The sequence below is a fragment of the Pleurodeles waltl genome, chromosome 8, assembly GCF_031143425.1.
Source record: "Pleurodeles waltl isolate 20211129_DDA chromosome 8, aPleWal1.hap1.20221129, whole genome shotgun sequence".
In the NCBI taxonomy this organism is placed as follows: domain Eukaryota; kingdom Metazoa; phylum Chordata; class Amphibia; order Caudata; family Salamandridae; genus Pleurodeles; species Pleurodeles waltl.
In genome coordinates this window covers 793,843,056-793,859,438 of record NC_090447.1, presented here as the reverse complement: position 1 = coordinate 793,859,438, position 16,383 = coordinate 793,843,056, and the positions used below count along the sequence as shown (strand labels likewise).

At 39.5% G+C, this 16,383-nt stretch overlaps 1 protein-coding gene across 12 annotated transcripts in view; it reads left to right on the top strand.

The window, feature by feature from the left end:
- Nucleotides 1–1,577: 1,577 nt before the first annotated feature.
- HTR1F (5-hydroxytryptamine receptor 1F) overlaps nt 1,578–16,383 on the top strand; it is a 2,610,837-nt gene continuing 2,596,031 nt past the window's right edge. For 10 of the 12 annotated variants that reach the window (XM_069205047.1, XM_069205046.1, XM_069205043.1 and 7 more), the window contains exon 1: nt 1,580–1,908. The gene's annotated coding sequence lies outside the window, so the exon portion shown is untranslated. Of the gene's footprint in view, nt 1,909–16,383 lie in introns of all 12 variants that reach the window. The other 2 variants (XM_069205051.1, XM_069205044.1) reach the window with 2 other exon arrangements.

Sequence of the window (16,383 nt, the reverse complement as noted above, 5' to 3'; positions counted from 1 at the left end):
TAAAAAAATTATATTTAAACATTACAGCAATTCAAAAAATGAGAAACTAGACTGAAAATACTACCCATGTTATTACCCTAAAAAATAACAGTTTGCATTATTTAAATATATAAAAACTCAGTAATATTAATTATTAAACAAAAACATTCAATATAAGTAATTATTATTTCAATTATTGAACACAGTTAAATAAATGTAATCAATTATCTAAGCAATTCACAAATAAAATAAACAATATTGCTAAATGATCTATTAAATACCAAAACCAAATTATTTACCTAACTAATTATCTATTTAACCAAATAAAACTTATGTAAACAGTTCTAATCATTGAAAAAACAAATATTTTAAAGATCTCACACCGTAGTCCCTACAAACCCAACAACAAATGGTCCAAAAAACCTGACCTAAATAAAATAAAAAACGAAATATATAGGGCCTGATTTAAATATTGATGGACAGGTTACTCTGTCACAATGGTGATGGATATTCCATCAGCTGAAATGAAATCCTGTAGCACTTAATGGCATGTAGATTCTGGCAGACAGGATATCCATCACTGTTGTGAGGGAGTAACCGGGCTAAATAATTTAGGAACAATAATATTTACATCTATTAATTTATCTATCTATATGTGTGAGCTTATGTGTGAGCCTGTGTGTGCATGTGCGCGTGTGTGCGTGCGTTTGTTTTATCACAGTACGAAGCAAATTCTTACCACTCCTACGACAAATCTTCTGTCCTTCCTGTATGGACCCATGCAATGAGACTGTGCTCTGTCGCTGCTTAAATACTTGTTTTCATAACTCATGCAAACGAAATGACACCGTGGCATAAACAGTATATGGAGATGTGCAGCGTAATATGCCTTGAATGGTTACAGCACGAACGTCAAAGTCCATGTTATTACCACAGCACAGTTTAACTGGTTTGAGAAAACACCGTTTAATGATCCTCAGTTTTCATTCTAGCTTTCATTTGCCAAAGAAAAGGGGCCATGCTCAAAAGATCAAGTTGTTGTGAAATAGTCCCCCTTTATTCAACGTAAAACCTTGTGCTCTGGATATGGTTAAAGACATGTTTTGCTTCTTATAATATTATTTGTATGTGCTGTAGCTGAAAATACTAGAAAATAGTATTATTTTGACTTGATATAGGTGAAAGGGAACTAATGTACACATACAATTTCAGTTGCTTTAAGTGCTCAAATCCACCTACGTTGTTATGAAGAGTTCCCTTGCGTAAAACTGCTCTCGTGGACTTCCCTCGGAATATCACTGGAGGTATGCAATGCTTAGAAAATCGTACATACCAAGATGCCAAAACAGAAAAAATCGCATAAGACTCATATCATCCAACTATCTAAAAGAGAATCTTTCATCAACAAATGCGTTGCCTTTATCGACGCAATCATTGCACAAAATACTTGACACACAATCATCAAACCACACTGGTTCTCGCGCAGCAAAGCACAGATTGAATAGTAATGCAGAATTGTGCCAGGCTTTGATGTTTGTCCCGAAGGTGGCAGCAGTGAGCCTAGTCACACACATTCAAGCCCTCGTTCATTCAACAGAAGCAGACACCAGATAAGAGTGCCCTTTATTTCAGTTCATTTCCCAGCCTGGCTGCACGAGCAACAGTATTGTAACTCAGTCACTCTGTTTGTTTTCTTCCTTGGCTCCCTTGGTCGCCTACCCTGCGTTGCCTTTTTCCAGACCCTGGATAAAACTCTCTGCGACCTTTTTACGCCTTTTACATCAGACTCGGTTTAAATGAACAGGAGTTCATCGAGCCCTGGGAACCTTAAAAAATGCGAGAACTTGGTAACTTCCACATGTTGAGCTTTTCAGGAGAGAAAAGTTAATACTTCTCGTCAAATGGACAGCTGAACTGACAATGAAGTAGGTGAGTGGCATTTCATCATTGTGGTATGTTATTGTGATTAAATAACTGGAAAATATACGTAATGCATTTTGAAGCGTGGTCACAAAAACCTTATATTTATTATAAAAGTTAATTTTCAAGCAGTGGGACTGAGGACTAAGCTAACTTATTTTACTCAATGGGACCCTTAAAGGATGTAAGGTGATTTTGAGCTGGATCTTGGGCTGCATTCACTTGAAGTTGTTGTTCTGCTCCTGTATTCACAGCTTACACGTTGTGTCCATGTGCGCTGTCTTCCTTTTAAGGATGTTGCATCTCCTAGGTGGAGGAGGATAACGACATGAAGCTGTGAACCAAAGCTCAATAGTGCTTAATGAAAATGCGAGCGGCACTAAGGCGCTGTAGTTTTTCCTGTCATTTGATGCACTCATCGAGGGAATTCTTCAGACGACGTGCCCCTAGTCGTGAGTCGTCAAAAAAATAGGCTGAAGCAATGAAAGTGATACAGTAAATTGTGTGCAAACAGGCGCACACATTGGTACGGTGGTGCAAATGCATCTTATGTCTGTCAGCCCGGAAGGCACCGACTGGTGTGTGTTTTTTTTAATTTTGCAAACAGTTCTTGATTGTGTAAAACAAATATGTCTTATCTCCTCGTAGTAATACATTGTGTGGTTTGTTTAGCTACTTTTGACAATTGCTACTGCTCAGAAAATAACTTTCTAGGGCTTTAGATGGTCTTGCTAATGTGTTTAAATAAACACGTTCCTTTTTGCACGTTAAAGTAGCATTACAAAGCTTCAGGAACACTGTAAAGCATTATCATAGGCTCTTTATTTGCAGGTCAATAATGCACGGGAAGTGGACTAAAAGTGATCATAAACAGCACAGCCAGAATAAGTATAGGCTGACTAACTAGCGAGTTAACAAGAGGCAGAGTTGTAGGCTGCACCTGTATGTTGCTGGATCTGAGACAGGGGCTAAGAGAGAGGACATAAATTGCTGTGTAAAGGTGTATTTGATGTTAAGTCTGTAGAACAGGCTTCTCTAAAGAGTAGCTCGTGAGCTATTGGTAGCTCTCCAGCTACCTGGAAGTAGCTCCCCTGTGTACAGAGCAGACCAGCTTACTAAATTAGAAGCTCTTGCTTGGTTCAATTAATATATATGTACCAACATGGGTAATGTATATTCAATAGAAAAATGTGTTTTATGCAGACTAATAAGCTGATATTTGGAGAAATATGGCTGATTTTCCAAAATATATTTAAAGCTGATGCTTGAAGGATAAATCATGTTACATTTGAGAGCCTTTTTACAAATGGTATTAGCTTGGTGCCAGAGAAATGTAGCTATGGCTGGGATGTATTAGCCATATAGAGACATTCCGTATTGACAAATACCTTTTCACATTACTGTTGGCAACCATGCCTGATGCACCAAGTTGGTTGCGGGTAGTAATCTTGCATATGGTGGCCACTAATGTGATCTTGTCCTTTGTGGTCACTATTAGAATACTAATAATATGAGTAGCTCTCGATGGGTTTCATTGAACATATGTAGCTCCTATTACAGAAACGGTTGGAGACCCCTGATCTAGAACAATTTACTTGAAGGGGCAGTGCATGATAACTTAGCGCAAGAATAAAAACAACAAATTAACACATCCACCCCCCCCCACCACCACCTGCAGAATGTGAAGAGGTGCTCCTTAGCCTTGTTTTGATTCAGGGGTCTTAAGGGTTGGGTGGGGTGAAGAGTTGTGGCCCCCCATTATGCTTCAGGGCCTGCAAGGGCATACATTACACCCCTGAATTAAATTATTTCTCGAACTTTGTATCCAGCAGTGATTTCTCATTGAGTATAAACCCTTTGTAGTACAAGTCAGCTTGCGGTTGGATGAACAGACAGACAGAAGCATTAAATCAATGTAGCTCATAGTCCTGGCAGTAGCAATCAGTTGGAGAAGCATGGTCGATATGAGTAATTGTCGGCAATAGTGTAAGTGATGATGTGTGCTTATCACTTTCTTATTCACTTGTATAGTGCTAAATGGCACACAATGGCTCCTTCTGAGCGCAGATGAACACAAGTGACAAAAAAGTGTCCCAATGCCCTCATTATTGGTTTTATTGTAATACTGAATCGGTATTTCAGGAAATGCGGTAAGACCACAATCTTGGGGACTTTCGTGGAACCATTTTATACAGAAAAACTTGTAAAAGCATGTCAGAAATAATTTTGTATTACATAACAGAAGTCGATGCAGAACACCATTCCCTGGGGAAAACTTATAATTGTGCAGTAATTCTGCCTCCCTAAATCACTAAACCATATGGTAGTGGTAATTCAAATACAGAACTACTGAGGTGGTATTCCTGCATCTATGTTATGGGGCCTAAAGATGGAGGAGTAAAACAGAGGAGGAATCAGAGGTAGTACAAGTATTTAACAGTGGTAAGGTACTGAAGATGTGCAGAAATGGGTGCAAGAGAGAGAATGATATAGGAGAAAATATTCTGCTTTTGTAGAATTGAAAAGAGTTTCAGAAGAGGAGGTCTTGAGGTTGTCCTTGAAAGTAATGAAGTTAGTGAGTCTGGTAACACTGATGACAGTGGGATGCTTTAGCATTTCTGAATGCCCCCACAGCCCTTTCTCACTGTGTTAAAATTAGGCTTGGACATTAACTTGTTAGCAGAAGTTTAGTATTTATCACAAAGGGCTTTGTTGATGGAAGAACAAAGCTGCACTGTCTTTTGGCTTGGTTTCCGCTATAGAAATACAATATACATATGTATAAGCGATGCTGATCTTCTAAGGTTGGAAGGATGTGAAGAGTCTATTGTTCCATCTTAAGAGGCCTTCAAAAAACAGGACACACTTTAATAGGATTTCCTAAGACAAGAATGTCACAGACGCACAAGTTTAAATTGGATTGCAAGCTTGTTGTTGATCAGTCCACAGGCTAATAATTAATTCACTGATCTTTAAAGAAGACCTTAGTAGATAGAAGTGTAAAAGGAAAGAACAATTCTCAGCATGAAGTGTCTTAGGCTGGATGGTGTTTAACTGTACACGGCAGTCACATTGGACAGAGGGTGTGTTACTGTGACTGTTTGCCCTGGTCCTGGACTTTTGAAGGCCTTGCACTGTAATTGAATGTATAATTATATATCCTAATAGTAGGCTCTGCCTCCTTTCGCCGTGTATTTAAGGTGAAGCGGGTAATGAAAGCCACCACCATCTGCTGGGACATGCTGGAGCTTTCTCCAAATATTTACTTGCCTATTGCTTCCATTCTAAATAAGATGTTCATGCTGAAGGTATTCCAGAGAGGGGCTTGCGTGAGGTTTGTGACCCAGACTTCTCAAAAGCTACTCAACAGTACTGTGCCAGAGTTCTGCACAAGCAAAAAGAGTACATTTCTTCTCCAAGAAGACATTCGGTTGCAGGGGAGGTGTCGCCTCAGGCTTATGGAATACCTATCCACAGCGATGTTAATGCTGAATTCATCCACTTAAGAGACTTTTTATCCAGACAATAGTGATTTTTTTCACCTCTCTAACCAATTCACTGCCTGCAGTCATTTGCAACAGTGTACTTTAAGGTCATTAGTCAAAACATTCGATACTAAGGCCCATATTTATACTTTTTTAGCAACGCATTTGCGCCTCTTTTTGACGTAAAAACGGCGCAAACTTAAAAAATACAATTGTAAGTTTGCGCCGCTTTTGCATAAAAAAATGATTCAAATGAAGTGCTAAAAAGTATAAATATGGGCCCAAGCGTCTGCCATTGTTCAAGCACGCATTTTGTCTAAAAAATAATTTTATGCTGTTTCTGCTAACATTTTGAATTTTTGTTTAAGGTTTTGTGTTTTACAACAAAGTTATATTGCTTGCACATCTAGTATCAGTGAAAGCAATTTTACATTCACATGGATTAGTTGGATAGAATAGAAGAAAAGCTTTGGCAAATCAATTTTACTTTTACTTTGACATTTTGTGTTTCTATTTGGCTGAGCGCTTCACAGGGCATTGCATGAGATTTATTTCAGGGTTTGACTCAGATACATAAAGAATTGCAAAATGGGAAGTAGGAAACTGGGTACTTCCCAAGTTTTAGGTGGAGAGTAGCACTTTTATATGGAATACACTATAACACAACTGACACTATAAAACTGCTTGCCTCAAATGTCTGTTTTTATAGCCCAGTGTTTAAGTTTAGGATTAGCATAGGGCCATTCACGCCGAAATAGAAAAGTGAAAAAATCCTTTGCCATGTATGCAGCAAAGTCTTTAAGCACAGGATTAGCAAGTGCCATTCACACCAAGGTTAGGTAAGGTAAGATTTTAACATATGTTAAACAAATTCCAGAAATTCATTGAAAAAGTAAAGTTAAAACTGAGTAATAGTTAGATACTGAATCCTAGTAAGAAAACCACTGGCGTTTTTTACTTTTAACTAATTAACCAAAACATCACTTTAACTTTTGTATCCTTCAGTAACTTTTAGGCCCATATTTATACTTTTTTAGTGCCGCAATTGTGCCACCTTTTGCCGCAAAAGTGGCGCAAACTTAGAAAATACCAATGTATTTTGTAAGTTTGTGCCGCTTTTGTGTCACAAAATGACGCAAACATGGCGCTAAAAAAGTATAAATATGGGTCTTAGTGTTTCTTATCATAGTTTAGATGAGCACACTCCCACCCCCCCTTCATTGAGCAACCTGCACCCAACCACCTCCTGCAAGCAGCCAACCCCTCCCCAGTACAGATTACCTTCAGCTGTACGCAGCAGAAAGTTGGTAACAGGCCCTGCCCTTTGGCAAGGCCCTGCATCTATCACCCTGAAAATGGTCAACCCCTACTGTGTATTGCCTGTGGTCTGCACAATGGTGGTTACCCAAGGCACCAAACCCATCTAATTTTTGTTTCTAATTTATTTTTGGAACCACTCTACCGATTTGGACTCTTGGTGCCACCCAGGAGAGTCTTGATGGGTACCTTGGATTCAACTGGTGTACCAGCAGTTCCTATGAGAGAAACACTTTTCTTTACATTTTGTACATGTTAACCTAATTTCTGAGCCAAATTCTGATCTCATGACAATTTCTTTATAATTCAGTTCAGCATTTTTTTCTGTCTTGAGAGGAGCACTTCCTTCGGAAACTAAAGTGGGAAATTGCACTGATGGGTCCCCATTCCTTTTTCTTCGCCACAGGCTAACACATCTGTGTTGGTTTTGCCAGGCTCTGTGTGATTCTGCTTTCTGCTGCTCCTCCTCTTTCCGGCGATAATAAGTCCTAGTGGGGAATGTTTCTTTTTTTGATGATAGTATATTACAATGGTAGTTGTGCAAAACAAGTTCCTAACTTGGGCTTCCTCTACTGAAGAGCTGTGTGCATAATCTGACATTTGGTTCCAGTTCATCAATGGTAGAAGCAGAACCAGTTGGATATCTTCCCTGCCTCAATCAGAAGTCAGAATTGTAAAAATCCCATCCTTGAGGTACAGCATCGAAACTCTTAAAATTTGTATTTTGAACGGTGTTTGCTCGATACTCAATGATGATAGGAGGTGTCTGAGCAGTGATACTGTAGGAATGGGCAAGAACAATCTGTGCATCAGACCTTCACTTCCTTCAGAGCTCTCTATTGTGCATATATACACTTGCCACTGATACCAACCTTTTTCTGTTCCTCTTTGAAAAAATCACATTTGTTCACATAAACCATAGACCAGGGACTCCTATGAAAATGGCACCCTGGGATCCTCGGCAGCAACCCTATCACCCGCAATTGCTGCCTGATGTTTTTCCCAAAGGTCCAAAAATCACAAGATGATAAATCAGTCTTTTTAAGATATGAGTTTAGCATGACTTTCCATCAGTTACCAAGATATTCATTTTCTGTGCAAGTATGTTGCCTTGGGGAAAGGACCACTGTCAGAGTGGAGGTCAGACATGGAGCCTTCACTTCTACAATCCCATGGTGGCGATCTCTCTACTTTTCCTCCATGATAAATATAGTTGAATCATTATTACAACCATCAATTGATTTTCTAAATTTCTACAGCGCAGTTTATTTAGCTAAATGTAAAAGGGAACTATCTTTGTATTAAAAATAAACACGTTAGAAAGAACATTGCTTTTGTGTCTTAGTTTGCTCAGTTGCACAATTGCTTGCTCAAAACCCCGAAGGTGAAGCATCTGATTTAAATTTTTTATTGATTTAAAGGTTATTACAGTGACTGTCGGAAGCATGTAAAGGTATCCTTTTTTGCTTTTTGTGCAAGGAGGAATTCGGATATCCCATGTGTACAGCACCAATACGTTATCCTGAGAGTTCCTAGAGACAAGTATACCATCGCTGATTTTTAAGCGTTCCTCAAACAAAAACAAGGTTTTTACTTTTATGTATAATTTTTAATTAGAACAGTATTACACTCATTTCAAACAGTGACTGAAGTCACTTGCCCTTAGCCAAAAAACAACTAAATTACTCCCAATGGAAGTACACTATTTGGCATCTGTACGTAAGTAAATGGCTATATGTGGTTGAGTTTCCTTTATACTAGGTAAGTTGAGACCAGATGAGAGCGAGCGAGAGAAAGAGAGACAGGGATTAAAAGGCAGTGGGGCTTTGATGAGAGAATTTAAAAGAGAGAAAAACAAAAAATAACAGAGAAACTGAGCAATCAAGAAAATGAAAGGAAGAATACGAGAGACTAGAATAAAGGGAAAACAAACAAGAACATGACAAAAACGCAAGAACACAGACACAAAGACGCTTAAAAAAATCAGTGGAAAGTCTTTAAATGAATCAGATGAAAATGTACTTAAAAATACATTTCAGGCTAAGATCTCTAGAGCGTTCTTTTCAGGTACTACTGAGCTTACTACAATTGATTCTTAATGGCCAGCTCTAAAGGGACCAGGGGGCAGATTAAATAACTTTTCATGAAACGCAGCACAGCAACTGCTTTGTGTTGAACAGTGAGAGAGCAGAACAGCACCATATCTACTAAGACATGGCACGGTTTTCCTTTCTCCCCGAGATGACGCACTTAAGGCTGCCATGCACCAACAACACACCCTTGCACCACAGTGCAAGCTTGTGTCATGATGTCAATCATAGGTTTTGTACCTTAAGGGCACCCTTTCAGTGCAAAATGCTATGTTTAGCCATAGGTAACATTTTCCAGTTCTGCCAGTACTTTGTGTTACTTTATGGCTAATTTCCAGTAAAAAATATAGTTGTGCACTGAAAAGTAAATCCAAACTAACAATTTGTGCTACCTTTCCTTACTTTTGTGATGAATACCTGGTCCAAATTTGCAATAACTCTGCCCCAAGTCTGCAACTGAAATTGTGTCTCAGTTAAGCATCCTTGACTACCCGGGTAGACATAGCTGTGCAAAGTAAAGATGAACTTAGCAGAGCGTATGTAAGGTAAGTCTAGACACAGTGCAACATAGTTTCACAGTGGCAGTAAAGGATACATGTCCAGCCTTTACATGATAACTCATATATTGTAAATAAATGTATGGTATAAACAGAATTACATCAATAGATAACACAAAACAGAATAGTAAGTAACATTCCAAATGCAGTACAATATGGTTCATTCAACCAGTGGTCCAAATAGTGGTCATAAAGAAGATTGGAAATCTGAAGTGGGGTCACAGAACACAATGAAACCACAGGTGAACACAATACAGTACTGAAACCAGGGATTCTGTTACAAACTATGTAACATATACAAACTGGTCTAATGTTTGTGAAGGTCTATCTTTCATGAAGCTTACAACATACCTAGAACACAAAAGATGTAGAATCAAAGCATGTAGTTTGGATATAGTATTACAAGATTCCCAAATATTTAATCTTCATGAAGTATTATGGATAAGGAGAATGCAATAAAAATAGAGCACTACAACTTCCCACCAAATGGTAAATGCTTTGTATTTCTTCAGTATTTACATATTGTTTTCAAACATACATGTTTGTTAACATTTAGATAATACATCAGAAAGCAAACACACATATGAACAGTATCAAGTGTCAACTGTATCAGCGGCATCAAGTGGTCCGGTAAGGTGACAGTATCTCTGAGTTCATACATGTATGCAATGGTATGTTGGAGGTACCCTGCACTTTTGGTTGCCATAAGGCAAACAGGAGCACCAGTACTGAAGCGTATTGGGTTTAAAGCAGATCACAAAGCTCTTTGGGTCTGGCTAGCTAGACAACTTACTGAGCTCTGATCTACAGTGCAAACAATGCCAAAGGAGCAATGAAGAACTTCTAAACAAATAAAAGCTGTCTCAAGGAGGAATCTTCTCATTACACTTGCCATCACCTTAGCAACTTTACTTTCATGGTTGACATTGTGCAAAGTCAATTTCCGTCACTGGCGAGGGTGTGAGTAGCTGAGGAGATGTTCTCAAATGCCTGTGCCATATGAGTCTAAATCTCCAGCCACAGGCCTCCATGGCATGATGAGAGGTTCCACAGATGCAGGACTTTCACAAAGGGCATGTCAGCCACAGCAGAAATTAGCGGGACCACAGGCTTAGTCCAAGCTGGAAGCATGTGTTAAGCAATCCAGTTCCCCAACCTAGATGAACATTAATGGTCCATGAAGTTCTATGATGAGTGAGCTACTGATTAGCTCCAGGTTTTATTTACAAAATTGGGCTGAAGCCACGCATCAAATAATGTTCAGTACATCTCTCAATTTTACAGGTCCAACACATCATTCTGGGGCCAGCTTTTAGCATCAGAGAGGAGTACAGTATTCTTGCTGCTTCTGTCTACATGATTCTCTAACAGGATGGTCTCTGTATTCCCTCTCAAAACTAACTGAATAAAGAGGAGGAGGAATATGTGAGGGTTGGGCTGTGCTCTTTGGGTTCCAATTATCCTTCATCTGTCAACACCATTCTTACATTGAAATACATGTTTGTAATGTTATGAACAACCATTGAAGCAGGTGCACTGGTACTAATTGTGAATCTTTTTACAACCATCCTTATACATATATGAAATCTATGAGGAGTTATGTCAATTAATGCTGATTTTAATGTACTGACAATTACATTATTTAAAAAGCTAGATCGGACCGCTCTCTTCCTCAAGCCTCTGTGATTACATTATTATGAGGTGGCCAATAAGCAACTTCCCTGAGTGCAACTAAATCAAGAAAACATATTTAAAAAACAAATCATCACCTACCACCGCACAGGAATTATATTAGAGGAACAAAGGGGGCTATCACCTTAAGGCTACAAGTGGGGGAAAACAGTGACGGTTTGTCCCATTCTCAGACCAGACCAAGTATGATAGTGGGAAGCACCAGATTTGCAGTTTTGGTCATTGTAAGATGCAAGGTCCCTACAAGCACTAGAAAAAATAAATATCCAAGAGAGCAGTTAGATTTAAGGGAGAATAGTGAGGATGGCACAATTCTTGCTTCTACACTACATCCCGGAAACTATGTGTTAGACATGGCAGCCTTTGGGTGGTTTTACCCCAACTTTTTGCCTGCCTCCATCCCTCCATTTTTCTGATCTCGTTTTTGCTGGAGTTAGGACTCTGCACACTTTACCACTTCTGATCAGTGCTAAAGTGCTTCTGAGCTCTCCCCTAGATTTGGTAACACTGGGTCCTACCCAATTAGCATATTTAATTTACCTATAAGCCCCTAGTAAAGTGCAGTATATGTGCCCGGGGCCTGTAAATTAAATTAATGCTTCTAGTGGTCCTGCAGCACTGATTGAGCCACCCACATAAGTAGCCCTTTAACAACCTCTCAGGCCTGTCATTGCAATGCCTGTGTGTGCAGTTTCACTGAAAGTTCTACTAGGCATTTCTAACAATTTGCCTAGCCTTAAATTCCCCTCTTATTTCATATAGGTCACTCCAAGGGGTAGGCCCTATGTGACCTACAGGGCAGGGTGCAGTGTATCTAAAAGGCATGACATGTACTTGTAGGTTTTACATTTCCCGGTAATGAAAAAATCCCCTAGTTGTTTTTTTACTATTGTGAAGCCTGCTCCTCTCATAGGCCAGCATTGCTAATTCCCTTATATACTTTTAAGTTGTTTTAAGTGGTAATTTCTGATCTGAAAGGAGTGGCATTGTCATGTTTGTATGTTTGAAATGGTAGTGAGTAATCTTTCATACTGGTAAAGTTGGATTTAACATTGCTATTTTGGAACAAGCCACGTTTAGAAAGCAGGTATTTCTCTCCTCTTACTGCTCTCTGTGTCTTACAGCCTGTCTCCAATCCAAGTCTAGTATGTGCTGGGTGACAGCTCCCCTTGTGCATTCCATTCAGACAGCCATAAACATAGGACTCTCAGCTGCATCTGTATTCATCTGCGTACTGATGGGTCTTCCTGTGCGGGAAGGGTAGAGGGGCTCTCAGAATAATGTATCGACCCCACCCAAGTGACTGATAACCACCCACAGTTATCCTGGCAGACAAGGCTGGGCTAAAAGGGAAAATGATGTACTTCAAAACCACTCTTTGATGTCTCCCCCACTTCTAAGCCATTTGGGTATAAGTACTAGGTTTCTGATCCCCTAAAATCAGAGACTTTTGGATCTGGAACTGAACCACTGTCAGAAGGACTGCAGTGCTCCTCAAAGCACTCACCTGGACTGCTTTTCAGGAAGTACTGTTTTTCTGCTTGTTGCCCCGTTGTCTGCTGCACCCAGACTCTGCTAGAAGGACTCTGCCCTCCCACCACAAGTGATCTCCAAGATTTGTTAACTTTGTTAACTTGCCTCCTGTTCCCAAGTCTTAGGGGCATCAAAGACTTGACCCATTTGCACCTGGATACTACAAGTTGTGGCCTTGAAAGTGGACCTAAGGTGCAGGTCCAACATCTACCTTCTGTGGTTTTCATCAGAACCATGGGAGGCAACTCAAAACTTCTTAAAGGCCGGATGCACAGCTGCCAGCCCATTGGAACCAATGCACAGAGACACCATATCCTGCAAAGCCTTGCCACAAATCTCCCCAGGATCAATGCAAAGCAATGCCAAGCCCTGCAAAACCTTGCTGCACAGCTACTTGGAATCGATTGAGGATGACGCAAAGCCTCACAAAGCAACTCCACAGAGACTGTAACAGGATTTAAGGTACTGTGTTCAGCAGGCCCAAGTGGGTCCCTTTAGCTGGCCCCCGCTCCCTCATGGTCGAGTTGAACTTGTGTCTTTGCCCCGGTCCAGCACGACCAGATAACCACAGTCGCTGCTTTGTGCTTCTATGCGCTGTTTTCCTCTAAATCTTTAAAACTGCATATCCTAGTATCTGTGTATTGGATTATTTCAATTTGTGGTCTTGTTTTATTTATTAAATCATAATTTATTTTCCTAACCTGATGTGCAGTCTTTTTGTGGGGTTTTCATTCTGTTATTGTATGAGTTACTGCACAAGTACTTTACACATTGCCTTCTAAGTTAAGCCTGCCTACTCTGTGCCAAGATACTGGAGGGTGAGCACAGAATAATTTAGGTTGTGTTGTAACTTAAACTGCCTAGGATTTTGGTCCCTAATTGGACAGGGTACATACCTCTGCCAAGTAGAGACACAATTTCTAACACTACTGCTTGTAAATGTTTATCAGGAAATTTCGGGACATATTTAGTAAGGTTTTGCACAATGCAGCATCCAAAGTTGGCATCAGCATTGTATCAAAGGGTGAAACAAACAGAGCTTGCACTCATGCAATTTAGGCTGCCATGCACCATTGTATACACCCTTGCACCACACTGCAAGGGTGTGTATGTTCTATCAAGCATAGGTTTTTGGACTGGAAGAGGAGCCTTCCATTACAAAACTGTATTTTAATACTTTCCTCACTATGTATGTGCACTCTTCGAAGGAGCACACATGCAAATTTGCAAAAATGAGGAGACTTTTAGAAGTTACTCCACGGTTACCCCTGCCTCAAGGAGGCATATTTTTTTGTATAAATCCCTATCTCTCAATGTTAATAGTAGAGATTTGCATCAAAAAGCTATGAATGGATGTATGGAAATTGCCATGTAGCACCTATGATATTCCCCCTTGAGGCTAAATAGCACTACTTTGCATTACTATAATCAATTTTCCAGTGCAAATCATGATTTGTATTTGAAAGTTATTCCCACCTCAGCACTTGCAGGGGTTTGTTTCACTTTTGCAACGTAAATCCAGTGCTAATGGTTAGTAAATCTGGGTTTGTATTTATTATGGAACACAAAATCTTGTCAAATACACATCATATCCGAGTAGGTTGAACATAACTTTCCAGTGTTTTGCGTGATATTCTATTCTTTTTCCGAACAGTATGCAACATAAGTGCAGTACATTAAAGCATTCTAGTAGCAATGTGTTTTGACACTTCGGCTTTTGGTCTACATGGACTTGGAATGCCTACAGATTAAACATTAACTCCTGTGAATGTAATCCTTCTTTACACTAAATATGAGTCATTTAATTATCTGCCTGTAATCACAAAAGCAATTATCTAATGATTAATAAGGGACCAATACTTTGTTAAAGTGTGTTCTGATATACCTGTCAGCCTCAGCTGCTCAGTTGCTAATCAAACTACTTTGACTCCTTGCAAAACACTTATTGGATAAAGAAACTATTTTTTATCAAGAATGCTGAAAATGTGGAATTGAAAATGTTAAAAAATTAAGATCAGTATTAATAAAAAAACAAATAGCTACTCAACATTGTCTTTATTGAAATGTATTGAGTTACACATTTTAGTAAGGAGAGGATCTTTGAAAATGACGGCCTAACTAATGTATCTATTACTACGTGGTACTATATGAAGTACAGGTAAAGGCGGAGGGAGATAAATAAGTCCACATATGGCTGTATAAAAGGAAAAAAGGAAGGGTGGCACTGGCAATACACTTGGTTAAACAAAGTAACAGTCATTAAAAGTAGCTTCAAATTGTTAAAAACAATTGTTTTCAACTAATTTACATTTCAACAAAACAATAGACATTGCTTCTTAAAACATATTGTACAATTTGCCCAAATCAATATTTAGGTTACACATTTTTTGAAGATTCTGCTGGGCAGATTTACTAACAGATTTGTTTGCAAATTTGACACAAATTTGGGCAAAATGTTTATTTCAAATGTTCTTTCCAACTCAAAGGCACATGCATGGTGGTAACCAGCCTCATTGGGCACTGGTGCTAGGGAAACAGCAGGAGTGCTGTATCCTAGTTAATAATGACCTGTCCTTCTCTCTCACTCTTACAAAACACAGCCCAGCAACTCGCATTACGTTACTTGACAATTTTGTCCTTCTGCCCTTAAATTGCCACATGGAGACAGTAACCACATGGAAATGTAACAATTTCTCACATTCTAGCGTTTGTTGTTTAGTTGAGCTACATTTTACTTGAACAATCATTTTGTAGTAAGTGTGGGAAGCTTATACCATTGCAAAATGAAAAATGATATTACGGTCTGAATAATGTCAAAATGCTTATAGATTTGCCTTCCTTCATCCGTCTTGTGGGCAGCTGTCCTATTTTTTTTTTTAAACATACTTTCCAAATACTCTGGATGTGTCTATGCATTATAGACATTTAGTAATTTACCTATGATATACAGGTTGGCTTTTTGAATTATGAACCATGCCTGGCTTACATTTAGGGGCATATTAATGAGCCCCAAGCACCACTGAAACGTCACTTTTGTGACTGTCCCGTGGCGCTATGCCCTGCGCCATATTTACAAGGTGGCATTAAGCCACTCTTTGTGGCTTAACGCCACTTTGTAAATACCAGCCCTTCACACGTAGCCCCTTGCTTGGAAGAGGCGTGCAATAGGTGTTTTTGTGGGTGTGCCACAGCAACACATATTGCATTTTGACACTGCCTCAGATTTTCGAGTATACATAAACCTGAGGCAGCGCAAAAATCTAACGCCACCCCAGGGGTGGTGTTAGCAAGGCGCAACGTTTTTGCTTTTTGCATGTGTGCTGCATTTTGCAGCACACATAGAAAGAGCAAAATGCCAGACACGATTGTTTATGTGCATGAAGGTGTCCCTTCCTGCACATAAACAATCATTTGAAAATGATGCTTTGGCACTTCGGTGTTTGCTGCATTCTGCATCACACACAGAAGTGCCAAATCGCCATTAGTGATTGTTTATGTGCAGGAAGGGACACCTTCCCGCTAAAAACACAATCACACCCCTCAACGCAGACATCCTTGCATGATGGTGCAAGGATGCCTGGATTGGCGTTGGCAGTTAAATTTAGCACCAGTGCAGGGGACAACACAGGGTTTGCCATATTCAATTAAATATGGCGCCTCCCTGCGTTGTGAAAATGACGGACTGTGGTGCTTCCAATTTAGGGTCAGAGTCCACTATTTTCCTATAAATTTGGGCCTTAATTTCCTAAAAATGTAACTGTGAATAAATCTCTATTTTGTAGAAAACTTTTATATGTAAGGCTACAGACT